At 37.6% G+C, this 12533-nt stretch overlaps 1 protein-coding gene across 3 annotated transcripts in view; it reads left to right on the top strand.

Annotated features, from left to right (window-relative positions):
- Nucleotides 1-12533, top strand: part of KAT6B (lysine acetyltransferase 6B) — a 109376-nt gene that overhangs the window by 8982 nt on the left and 87861 nt on the right. The gene's annotated exons all lie outside the window — the stretch shown is intronic.

The following is a 12533-nucleotide window of genomic DNA, read 5'->3' as shown; positions in this document are numbered from 1 at the left end:
CAGTTCTGGTAAATGAATTTTACTTGGCTCCCTATGTCCTGCCATTCTGCATTGGATAGTTTGCTTTGTGAATTTTCAGTAAATGAGCAGAGCAGCAGGGAAGAGTACAGCTGTACACTCTGTTGTAGGTGTGAGATTGTTCTGTCTTGCCTGACAGACTGGTGTAGCTGAAATCTGCAGTGTGATTTTATTGTGGCCTTTTACCTTCATTTTCTGCTGGGATATACAGATTTTTCTTGTGGTTTGATGGCTTGAGATGCCACTGGAAGGACGTGTGATGTTTAAGACAGATTTATTATTTATTATTATTTATTATTATCATTTTTAATGATATTTGTATGTAGATAGTGAGCTTTAAAATGTCAGTGAAGAGAAACTGGAGTTAATGTTAATATTCTAGGAAGAGAAGTGAAGGTGTTAAAGTGACAATTTGAGCTGACCTGCAGTATTCTCCTTCTGTTTTACTTTTTTTGCGCTCCCTACTTGGATTTATTTTTGCTATTACTTGAGTCTTGTTTTGAAGTTAATTGTTCACAGAGTTTAAGCCTTGAGGGAGAAAGGGCTATCAATTAGTTTTTTGTTTATGAAAGGATAATGTCAAAGACATGTCTGCAGTCATTCTTTGATCATTTCCCATTTAGTGTGGTGAAGTGCGTTTGGAATTCTCAGTTTTCTTTGGGAGAAGGAAAGTTACCTGTTGTAGTCCAAGTGGCTTACTTAAAATATTTCTAAGTTGATGGTTTGAGGTTCGTTGTTTTCTTTTTTGTTTTTGTTTTCCTCTTCTGGCTGGTCAAGTTTGATGGCAGTTGTTTTAGACATGGAATAGTCCAGGCAGCTTTGCTATTGTAGAGGTGCCACCAGTGTCTCCTGGAAGCAGCATGATGGTTTTCAGTGGTCTTTTTCCTTTGATGGTGAGATGCTGGAGGGAGCAGAGTAGAAAACTCTTGTGTTGGAATTATTTAGTGAGGTCTTCAGGGACAGTTGTTTGGGGAACTGTCAGAGGTGAGTAGCTGTAGCTTTATTTTTGTGAGCTTCTCTAAATGTATGTTAAATATGATTGCATTTGTGTATGGATATCTATTTCTGTCAAATTGGACTTCTCGGGTATTTGAGGGATGCATGGAGCTTCACGCTCTATAATCAGAATGGAAATTGAAAAGTGCTGCATACTGTGCAATTACTGCTGTAGCTGTACACTATAAACATTTAATTACTTGTAGTGATAAAGCTGTCTGTTTAAGTACTTTGGGTTTCTACTGTGATTCTGATACTGTAATGACATGACAAATTTGAGGGCTGGAGTACTGAGCAACCCAAGTAACATGAATTTTGTAGAAACAAAATTCTCCAATGTTAGGCTACCTACTGGGACTGGCAGCCTTTGCAAGGAATGTTAGTTGGGTCATGGTGCTGAAAAAGCCATTACTGCCATACTAAAATACTGGTATAAGGATAAATCTGTCTTCTAGAAGTTAGCCAAACAAATCTGTTCTCTAGCAAGTGCTTTGGCAAGAAATAAGCTTTCATTTGGGTGCCTCAAAATTAGCAGTGTGACTTGCGTGTTTAAAAACTGGCATACGGTTTTTCCTGACAAAAATAGTTTTGATGTGAGGTTGGTGAATCAGTAGTTCCATGTTAGTGTAGTTTACCACTTAGTTGTGCTATGTTATTGAGGTTACTGAGCAAATATATAGAGACTTGTTTTAAATATGGGATTTTTACTGTTCTTCAGTATGTATGGCTTTAAATACTTCAGGGACAGTTCTGAAAGTAAGTGTACATAAGTTGTCCCTGTCACTGGGATGTGACTGCATCTTTGTTTGAAATTGATGTTAATTTGTATATAAGCAGGATGACATTGCAAGAAAACTGTCAGGCTACTATTATTGGAAGCATTTAAGTGACAGTATGGGGCATGTCAAGATTATTTATTGAAATTAAAACAATAAATGTAGCCAACTGGCATCTCTTGGGAATGGCTAATATTTGACGAGATTGGCATATTTTAACGTTTCTTTTGCTCTTTCTATAGCTAGCACAAGTAAGAGATGATTTCTGTTGGGGTGGCTAATTTTGTATGTTTGTTTTGGTTTTGTTATTTTCAAATACTAGAGGTGATGTTCTAGTATGTCTTTTGTTGACTTCTCTGGAGGAAAAGAACAAGTGTAAGGATGCACAGAAATATGTTTTGATGATTGTGGAAGTTTGAGTAGTTTTGATTGTTTTTAATTCTTCAATGCATAATTAGCAGCTCATCAGGATGAGACAGAAGAGTCCATTAGAAGTGCATTAGAGCTCTCCCTTTGTAATCTGAACATTGACACTCAGAGTACCAAATACAGACTCTGAACCTTTCTTCCTGAGTGAAAGGTGATCAGAAGAGATACAGTGTGGCCTGTGTGGGGCAAGGTAGTTGTGTTATGTGTGGGTTGTTGTTGGCTTGTTTGGAGTGTTTTTGGTTGTTTGGTTTTTGGTTGTTTGGTTTTGTTTGCCTGCTTCAATCACCCACCCAAAGCATCTGAGTATGTAGTGCACTGAGAAGATAAATACTGTTGTAATGCAGTGTCACTGAATTCAGTTTTGCAGACCTGGAGCCTTGACTATGTGAGAGGAGTGTTGAGTGGTTTGCATTCTATGAATACTTGGAACAGGGAGCTGGAAGTGCTTAACATTTGTCTTAGTGTTGATGCTGTGGAACTGCTTTTCTCATCCCTATTAACTGGGTGATCCAATTCAACTAGATACAGTTCTCTTGTTTCATTAGATTTAGAAATAGCTGCAGTTAGTTACAGAAATATAGCAGTCATGTTTCCTCCTGTTATCCATAGGCCTGGAGGAAAGAATTTGTATAAAAATGGTGTTTCAAGTTTTATCCTGGCTTTTCTGGATTTGGGCTTGATTTTGATTTGGATTTGAAGTTGTATCAACTCTTGAGTTGCAGCAAGAGAAAGGATGCAGTGCAGCTGTTGAAATTTTCCTCTACTCAATCCCTTTCCATTCCCCTGTGTGTGGAGGGTTGCTTTTCCATCTCTGAATGAAGAGATACAAGTACAAGGTTCATGAAAGATAGATCTTGTTGGAAGGTTGGGAGCTTTTGGCAGCTATATGGTGTCTAGGTGGTATATTTTAAGTGTCATGAATAGTATATATTATATGAAGGACTTTTCAGTTATCTGTAGGATTCTGGTGGCATTGAGGTAAATGCTCACTTGGTGTCTGGACTTGAATCAATGCAATCAAAAGGTGCCTGATTTCGTGTTAACTGGGTGTGTGAAGGACAGCGTCCAGCCAGAGGTGGAGCTGCCTTAAGAGTGAAGGAAGATGGAGAACAGTGGTATCCTTCAGGATGAAGACTTGCAGTACCTTTTTTTTGTCGTGAAAAAAAAAACCCAGAAAAAAAATCCTCCTCAAATAAAAAGAAAAAAAAAAAAAAACAAAAAACAAACCACTACACGCACAAGAAAGCAGAAAAAGAATTCATTCTGTTGTGCAGCCGTTTGATCTCGTGCACTCCACTATGTTGCAGTGCATATTTAAACAATTTAACTGCTCTTATGTGCTCTTCCTTATGCTCAAGAGTATTGTGCATAGATACCCTCCCTTTTGCTTCACACCTTTTCTCACCAAGCATTTCCTGAAAAGGGCTGTATGAATATGTTAACCAGAAAATGCAGTGTAAAAACTGGTTCTGTAGTAGGGAAGGGTGTGAAGAGAGAGGAAAATTGAGTGATACTTAGCTTTTCAATAAGCCTTTGAAGCATTAAAATGTGCTTCTGGAAATGCAGCAAAGTGGTATTTAAAACTTATGGTGAGTTTTAAGAACTTTATTGGTGTCAGTTGTAGAATGACAATATTGCTGATGTTTTCTCTGTTTTCATTGTCACTTGGACAAGCACTAGGAAGGTTCTGCAGTTTGGGAGCTGCATGAAACCTAGTAAGTCTTGGGAGTTAGCCATCTGCTGAGCACAAGTGCTGTGTGACTATAAACTCAAAGAAACAGATATTTGTAGGCTGTAGGCAGCTCTTTATTTGCTTATTTTTAGACATAATTTAAAAGGATAAATTGAGCTTTTAAAGATGAAGAGGGAGTGGCCATTGTAACATTATCAGAAGGCTGTGGGAATGCATAGTCTATCTCAGCAGTTTCATCTTTGCTATGTTCAGAATAATTAGTACTTAAACTTCAAAGATATTGTTCAAATGGAGATGGCTTGATGTTGGTTCTCCTCAATGCTCTCTTGAACATCTCAGCAACTGTGATTTTCATCTGATTCTTGGCATGAAAAAATTTACTAATCTCTCTTTCACTTTCCATTTGTCTTTCTAAGCTGACTTTCATGCAAAACTGAACTTGTTTTATTAATTTTTCTTACCCTGAACTCCTATCTAATTTTGTTTTCACTGGCCTATGTACATTTAGCTTTTCAAATGTAACTTGGCATGGGTTGAATTTCAGTTTTCTGGTATGTATCTTGTGCCAGTGCAGACACTGGGTGTTCCTCCTTCTGTCTTTCAGGCAAAGGGCCAATCTATAGCGAATTGCTTTTTTGGCATTCAGGCTCCTCCTTGCTCAGTTTTTGAGCTTCCTGCCTTCCTGTGGGTAGGCAGCAAGGCAGCACTGGTTGAGATTTCTTGTCGCTTCTGTCCTCTAGATTTCCACTGTGCAGAAACAGAAAAGGGGGACAGAAATGAATGCACAATGTGTCTTGCAGATTTATATATAAGGGGATATTTGTAATGCTGAACTTTGGGAGCTGCCTTTATGTGCTGTCTGGGCTTCTGAGGGTGAGTCTGAGCACCAAAATACAGTGATGGGAAAGTTTCTAGAGGGTCTGCAGTGCTACTATTGAAGTGACTGTACACAGGGAAATGAAAGAGAAATCTAGGTTCGAACTTTGTCAGTCCATAAAATACTGTTTTCTTAAGATGCAACCTTTGTTTCTTTCCTCATAACATCTTCATGGTGACAAAATACTGAGGAATGTTGGCATTACTTGGCAAACATGAAGTCTCATGTTTGTGTTTCTCATTATTTCAATTCGCAAGTTACCTTTATTTCTTGTAAGGGTAGCCTACACCTTTACTGTTAGTAGATCTGGTCCTGGAAGTTCTGCTAGGTTCTGCTGCTCTTGCATTTTGGGGTGTTTAGGTTTTGGATTTTGAATTTTTTTTTTGGTGGGTTTTGTTGTTTGTTTTATTTTTGGGGGTTTTGTTTTGTGTGTGTGCGCGGTGGCTTTTGTTTTGGTTTTCCTCTTGTTTGTGTAGCTTCTGAAATGCCAGAAATGTCAAATCTGTGCATAAGTCAAGCGAACACTTAGATCATTTTAACACCTAAGATACTGGAGCTTACCAGAAATGGAAGTGGAACATTCTCATCATCCCATATTGTGAAGAAGCAATTCATACCACTGGTATAGATGGATATATATGGCTTTGGGGGCTTATTTTTATGTATTTTACAATTCAGCACATTTGGACCAACCCAAGAAGCATATTTGTAAAAGTTTTCTGGAATTCTATGGTGGGAAGTAAGTTAAATACTGCTATTTCCTGAATTAGATTGGTCTGTTCCTTTGTAAGGCAGGGTAGAGGTTCATTTGCAATTTCTGATGTGAATTATTTTCTGCAAATAGGGTCATATTTGCAGTAGCCTATAGATCTGTGAGGGAAGACCCTACTCACTGTTTTTTTTTTCTCCCCTAAGCTAGATATTCTGAACATAGTTCTGCATGATGTGCATGTGGTTCTTGTTTATTGTGAGGAGTGATTCCAAACCTTATACTGCGAGCTGTTTAATCCTAAGGCATGCTAAAATTTGATTATTTTTGTTGTTTCCCTTCGAAATTAATTGGTGTGGGGTTCTGTGATGAGTCCTGTATTAAAAGTGACAGCAGTGAGTTAAAGAAATCCTGTGTAATTCCAGAAGTTCTATTGGTGTTTATTCATCTACGCTATTTTCTGTGAACTCATTTGTCTTAACTGGGAGTGACATTGAATTCCTAAACTATAGTTAGAGGTTTTACTCTTTGCATTTTTCCTCCCAGACTAATTTTTCTTCAACTAGTTAATGCACAGATATCTCCTTCATCAAAATTCCTTCTAAAACAGAAATACCAGAAGGCTGCTTTAGAAATAAGGAGAGCTACATGGCATCATTTCTCAGTGCTGTGTTCTAATCTGTTCAAAGTCTTTGCTCTTCAGTGTTCAATAAAAGTGATGGTCTTGACTCTTGGGTATTTTTTCTGTCAGTTGAAATGTGATAGCAATTCCATGTTTTTTCTTATTACCGCAGAAACTTTATTGTAAAATGTGATGAAAAATCTTGATAACTTGCAGCTAAAGTTGTCTGCTATTTTTGATATTTTTTTTTTGTCAAGCAAGATATCAGCTGTAGATTAACTGCTAATTAAGTGCAGTTTTCTAATTTGGTAGTTGGAAATGGCATAGTGCTCTCACTTTTGAAAGAATTTCAAGCTAGCATTAAGACTCAACTGGTAAAAACTCCAAAGTTTTCTTTGCAACTTTGAATCCATTTATGGTCCTGTTAGCAGCTTGGTTCTCAGTGTTCAGGACTATATTTGCTTGGGTATAAGGACAGACCCATGATTTGAGGGCCTGTTTCAAGCCAGGACTGTATGGAACCAAGTGGATGGAGTGCTGCTGTGTACTGGAACAACAGTATTAGGCTCAGGTGATGGCATGTCAGATCAGGCATCACTTAGTTGGCAGATCCACTCCTGTCCTTTGTGGTTACCTGGTAAGTGACAAATCAACTTTTAAACTAGTGTGATTTCCTTCAGTTGCAAAATTACTTGTATTTATTGCTGTTTTTGGCAATCTGCTTGTATCCCTCATTGAGGAGTGTTATTACTGGTATCACTGGATTTTCCTGTGTTTTTTTTTTTCCTCTCCAGGTTCTTTGTGAAGAGCTTAAAGTTTTGAATTTGCAGGCACAGCCAGCCTTCTTGAAATGAATGGGTGTGACCTGTTACAGGGATGCCTGTGCAGGCAACTCCAGGGCTGCTGGGCTTAGTTCCAGGTCTGTGTGGATTGTTTTGACTTCAGGTCGTGCTGTAGATAAGATGTTACATAAGGAAAAATCCCATGTGGTGAGGGAAACTGCAGACTTGTAAGCTGTCTACTCTTATGTCTTGTCACTGCAGTACTAGCTGCAAATATGCATGAATTTCTGCTTTGTCAAGTTTTTTTGATCTAGAGGGGCAGAGTCCTGTTTTTCTCCCCTTGTGGCTGTGGTGGTACAGTCCAGCATTTACCAATTAAAGCAGTTCTAGGTGGCATAGGCTTGAGACTTCTGGTTTTAATTACAAGCAGGACTCTGGCACAGGAAAAAAGCTGTGTATGATCTCAGCAGAGGTGTCTGGTAGGCATGGCTGATGTTTCCTCATCTCAGAATAGGAGCAGAGCTAGCTTAAGCTGTGGTGAATTTGCCACACGTTTTCCACATGCTCTCCAGGAGTTAATTCCATCGCTGGTGGTATTTTGAAGTTGGCTTCAATTTCACATCTGTTTTTTCCAAAATGGTGCTGATGAGTGGCTGCAGTTTTAAGAACTAATTTTTATGTAATGTCCATGTATCCATGGCAACACTAACTAGCAGTGTTTGCATTTGGCTCAATAAAAGACAAATGTCAGTGGCACCTGTGTTTCAGACATAGAGTACAGGCAGTTCTTAACTAATGAATAAGTTGAATCATTGAATTATTTAGGGTGGAAAAGACCTCAAAGATCAGGGAGTCCAACTGTTAGCCTAGCATTGCCCTTTTAACCACTAAACCATGTTCCTAAGGGCTGCTTCTGCATGTTTTGTGAATGCTTCCAGAGACAGTGATTCCAACACTTCCCTAGGTAGCAGGAAGTAGTTACACAAAACAGTTGAAAGCAGTACAGTCAAGATTAAATTGCCATGGATGTGTGGGACTGTTGTGTTCAAGCACCTCTTTCAGAACTATCTATTGAGTGATTATCGTGGAGATGGAGAAAAACTGCTGTTTTTCAGATGGCAAAATAATGAGAGGTAACTGGTCTAAGTTGCATCAAGGGAAGTTGCAGATAGACGGAGAAAATCCTTTAAAATGAGGATGGAGAGACTCAGAGTAGCTACAGAATCTCCATCCTCAGAGGTGACTAGAGCTGGATAGGCAACGTCCTGAGCAACCTGATTGGTAACTATGTGATAATACAGAACTTGCAAGTAGTGTGGAATTCTTTAAAATGCTTAGCATTAGTGGATAATGAGCAGTAGTTAGAAAAGACATTATACAAAAATACAGTTAAATGGGTGATGAAAAAGTCAGTGTTTGAGCCTGAAAAGATTCTTAAGACCAGAGTAAGCTCTGGTTATGATCACTGAACTTAATAGTAGCTAGTTAACAAGTTCTATGCTTATGAAGGCTGCTGTATCACTCCCTTCTATTCCAAATTTAAAGATACTCAGCTTTCATGTCCTACTTTGATTTTTCTCTCGTGACCTCTGAATGCTGTTATGCCTGCTGTAGGAGTTGGTTTAACAAAAATCTGTTAATGGTAGAGGAAGAGGACAGTGCATTGACTCCTGCAAGTAAGTATTTGGTCAGTTTATAAATATAAACACAGAGGTTAATGTAATAAACAATGGAGACATACATAAACATGGTACTTTCCGATCTGAATATTTTTGCTCTGCCTTGAACTGTCTCTCTTCCCTTTCCTCTTTATCCAGTGGTAAAGACTGAATGCCACAAAAAAAACTTATTAATGCTGTTTTGCAAATATTAATCTGCTTTAATATTGAAAAAAATGTATAGTAAACCAAATGTATTTAATTTTATGTTTGCCATGCATTCTGCTAATCTAGCAAAGGAGGCTTTTGGATGTTACAGGTGTCTTCTGAAGGCCTGAAATTTATAGATAAATAGTCGAGAAATATAGATAAATCAGTCGAGAAATGACTCAAACCACATACAGGATGGGTTTTCAAGGTAGCAGCATGCGCTAAGTGCCTGTAGGACGGTCTGTTACTATGTTTGTACATGTATGTTTTAGCTACATGCAAACTGGAGCTCATGTTCTCTTGGGAGCCAGTGACTTGCTCTGTGGCTCAAAGAATTGCTCCTGTTGGCTTGCTTGACTTGCTTGTCTGCCATGCACTTAAGGAAGGAAATTACTGGTACTTGTAAGTTCTGTGCTTTGACATTTGGAGTTTTTGTGACAATGGGCAGTTGTTTTTGCTTTATGAATTTGTGCACTGAGTTTAAAAACCAGTGACTAGCTGCTCTTCTTGCAGGCATGTTTTCAGTCTTTCAGTGGAGAGTTGCAGGAGTCTTTTCTGATCTGAACACAAGATGGGTGGTAGGAGTCTTTTATTTGGATTAATAAACGACCGCAGGAATCTTTCCTCTGTGTTCCCAACTTCCTCTACTGCTGTGAATTCAGGATGATAGTTCAATTCTGACTGTGAATTCAAGTAAATAAATGTGGCTTTATTCAGCCTAGGATTGACAGATTTTGTTTTATGCCTTCTGGAAAATACTAGTGATGGAAGAAAGGAAAACTACTCATTTTCTGCTAACATGAACCAGAATCTGAATGATTTATGTTGTTTCTTTCTCAATATTGTCTTTGGTTGTATTGTGAAGAGGCCTCTGCATGACTTGTTTTCTAGAGAAGAGCTTGTAATATAGCTGAGAACAAGCTCTTTCCATTTCCTGATATCTGTCTGGTGCTAAAATTCTAATTTGCTTGATGTTTTGCTAATGCAAATGAGTTTTGCTAAAACAAGTGTATTTCTAATTTTATCAGAGGTTTAGTATGGAATTTACTTGTAAAGATTAATGCTTTAAAATTTTGTATTTGCTCCCATGTATTTGCAGGGAGGGGAATCATAAAATAGTTTTAGTAACTAAGTGGTATTAGCATTGAATCTCTTATTTTGCTTTCCTGTCAAAAATATTTATCTTTGTTTTAGTGGATTGCTGTCTTAGCTTTCAGTTTCTGACAGCAACCTTAATAGCAAATTCCTTCCTTTCCCTACCACACATGCATGTTTACTTCACTGTTGCTGATACTGTGACACCAGCAGCTTAAAATAAGGTTAGCTTTTGTCTTTTATGTGCACAGCTAGAATGATTCCCATTGTTATTGCTTTCTTAGGGCATGACAACTTGACTTTTTCTTATTTAAGATATGTATTTAATAAATTTTACCAATTAGAGTAGACATCTGTTTGGAGATCAGCAGCAATCAAAATCATTTGTGAAGAAATTGTTGGCTCGTGATGCATCTAAAATATTTCTGGAAGTTCAGCTTCTTTTAGCTGTTGCTAAGAGATAAATTTTCATTGACATGAGTGATGTGAGGACATGTCAGCATGCTACCAGTTGTTTTATAGGCAGTCAGCTCTGCCGCCTTGCAGATGGTTGGAAAGCTCTTGGTAGAGGATAAATGTGTGCTGATTATCTCATTGAATTAAGGTAACCTTTTGTCATTGAATTCATTGAATTCTGCAGAGCAGGCACTGAGCAGCTGCTCTGCTGTTCAATTCTGGATTTACTGAATACAAAGATTATGATAAAAGGTGCTTAGTCCTGTTCTAGGTACTGAGCACTGGACTACTGTAAGAATTTCTAATTTCGTACTACCTTTAAAGTGTTGGTATCTTACTGGCTTGGTAACTGTGTTCAACATTTTAACTAAATTGAGTTTTTCCAACTTTGTTGTCACCACATGCTTATTGATCTTTTCAAACTTTGAAAGCTCTGCCTTTCTTCAAGTGCTGCCAAGGGGACAAGCTCTTGTTTCTGTCTGATTAGATTTCCCTCAAATATAGTTTAAGCAATCTAATGATTATCAAGTTCATAAATACATTTACTTTGGATTACATTTGAGTGTACACCTAATCTATGGGAGTATATTTAAAGGTCATAGTTCACTGCCATGTTAAAGCTTCCATGGAGACTTGTTTTCCCCATCCTTTAGAAAACAAATTAATACGTAGAATTTTATTAGGGACTGTTTTCAAGATTTGAAGCATTTCATTTCTAGAATGATTTTGGAAAGGGACTGGGGAAGGCATTGTAGCATTCCCCAGATCAAGCTTAAAGTACTTAGATTGCAGAAAACATTTCTGGATTGTTAGTGTCTACACACTTTTTCATAAAACAATCAAGGTCTTCAGATCAGTATAGCTTTGTCCAAGAAAATTCTGTTTCATAGGGATCAGAAAGTGAGTTGTTCTGAGAATATTTCAATTGCTTCATAAATTCAGTGGGTAAAATATAAGTCAAATAAGGTATTGTTCTGTCAGCTATATCTAAAGGAGTGTGCTTATGTACCTTGCTAAATAGAAGGAGGTAATAGGCACTTCTTCATATAGACCCTATGTCTAAGGGTTGGTGTCTCAGGCATGTTATAGAAAAATGTTTTTCAGACCAAGTTTAGGTTCCTCTTCCCTGCCCTGTTTAGATGTAACTTTGACTTCATTCCTAAAGCTTTGGAGATTCATTTATTTTATCAAGTATGTAATGTTCTAGAGGGTTTTTAGGTTTCCTTTCAGCCCACATCATACACGGATTAGACTTCGACCAATAAACAGTTGATCATCTTCCATGCAGTTCCAGGAAGGGTTGTTGGGCTGTTTCTGTAGAAACTTTATTGTTCAAAAACTAGAAATTCGTTTTTAATGCTGGGATTAAAATGAAAAGAATCTAGTTAAATGAATTTTGTTACATAAAGCTGTAACACAATGGGATAGTATATTCTCAAACCCAGGAACTGAAGTGGTTTTTTTTCTGCTGTAGTAATACCACAGTCAAATGATACATCTTTGAAATTACGTAAAAAGGAAGCAACTTCATATTTGTTTCATTACCCCCAATGTATTTTTGCCCTAATAAGCAAATTGGTTTCCATTTCTGAAGACAGTGCTAAAACACTTCGTGAAATACATTCCATCATAAATGTTCAAAATAGCTTCTCAGACTGAAGAAATTGCTCTCTTGTACCTAGTGGAGCTTTTATGGATTTTTTTTTTTCCTTTGCCTTTTAGTTTACTGAAATGCTGACATCTAACTCCAATACATTTCCAATAGTTCCTTTCTACCTCTTTGTATCAAACAGATTTCTTTTGTCACCTGGTTTTTATTTTGAAAGTTAGTTATAAAAATCTGAGATAATGTCATAGCTTTAAAGAATGGTCTGCTTAGCATCTCTAAGATTGCCTCAGTGTTAAAACTAACTATCGCATAATATTATATATGAAAATTAAGTCTTTAATCTCTTAGCAACCTTCCCTAGAATATATTGCATGACTAAGGTAACTGATAATCTTTCTTCAGGCAAAGCAGACCAAAATATAATAGCTCGTGCAGTGGTATCTTTCACTTTTGAGGGACTGTGGCCTTGTTGAAGATAAGGACGATTATAAGGCAGGTTGCATGATGACCTCAAAAGTACAAGTTCCAGTATCAGAGTTGGAAATGGCAGCTTCTGATATAGCCTGGGTTACAGCACTGCTGTTCCTTGATGCTATTACAGTC

This window comes from Fringilla coelebs (assembly GCF_963513975.1).
Source record: "Fringilla coelebs genome assembly, chromosome: 8".
Classification (NCBI taxonomy): Eukaryota; Metazoa; Chordata; class Aves; order Passeriformes; family Fringillidae; genus Fringilla; species Fringilla coelebs.
This window is presented reverse-complemented; position numbering and strand designations above follow the sequence as displayed.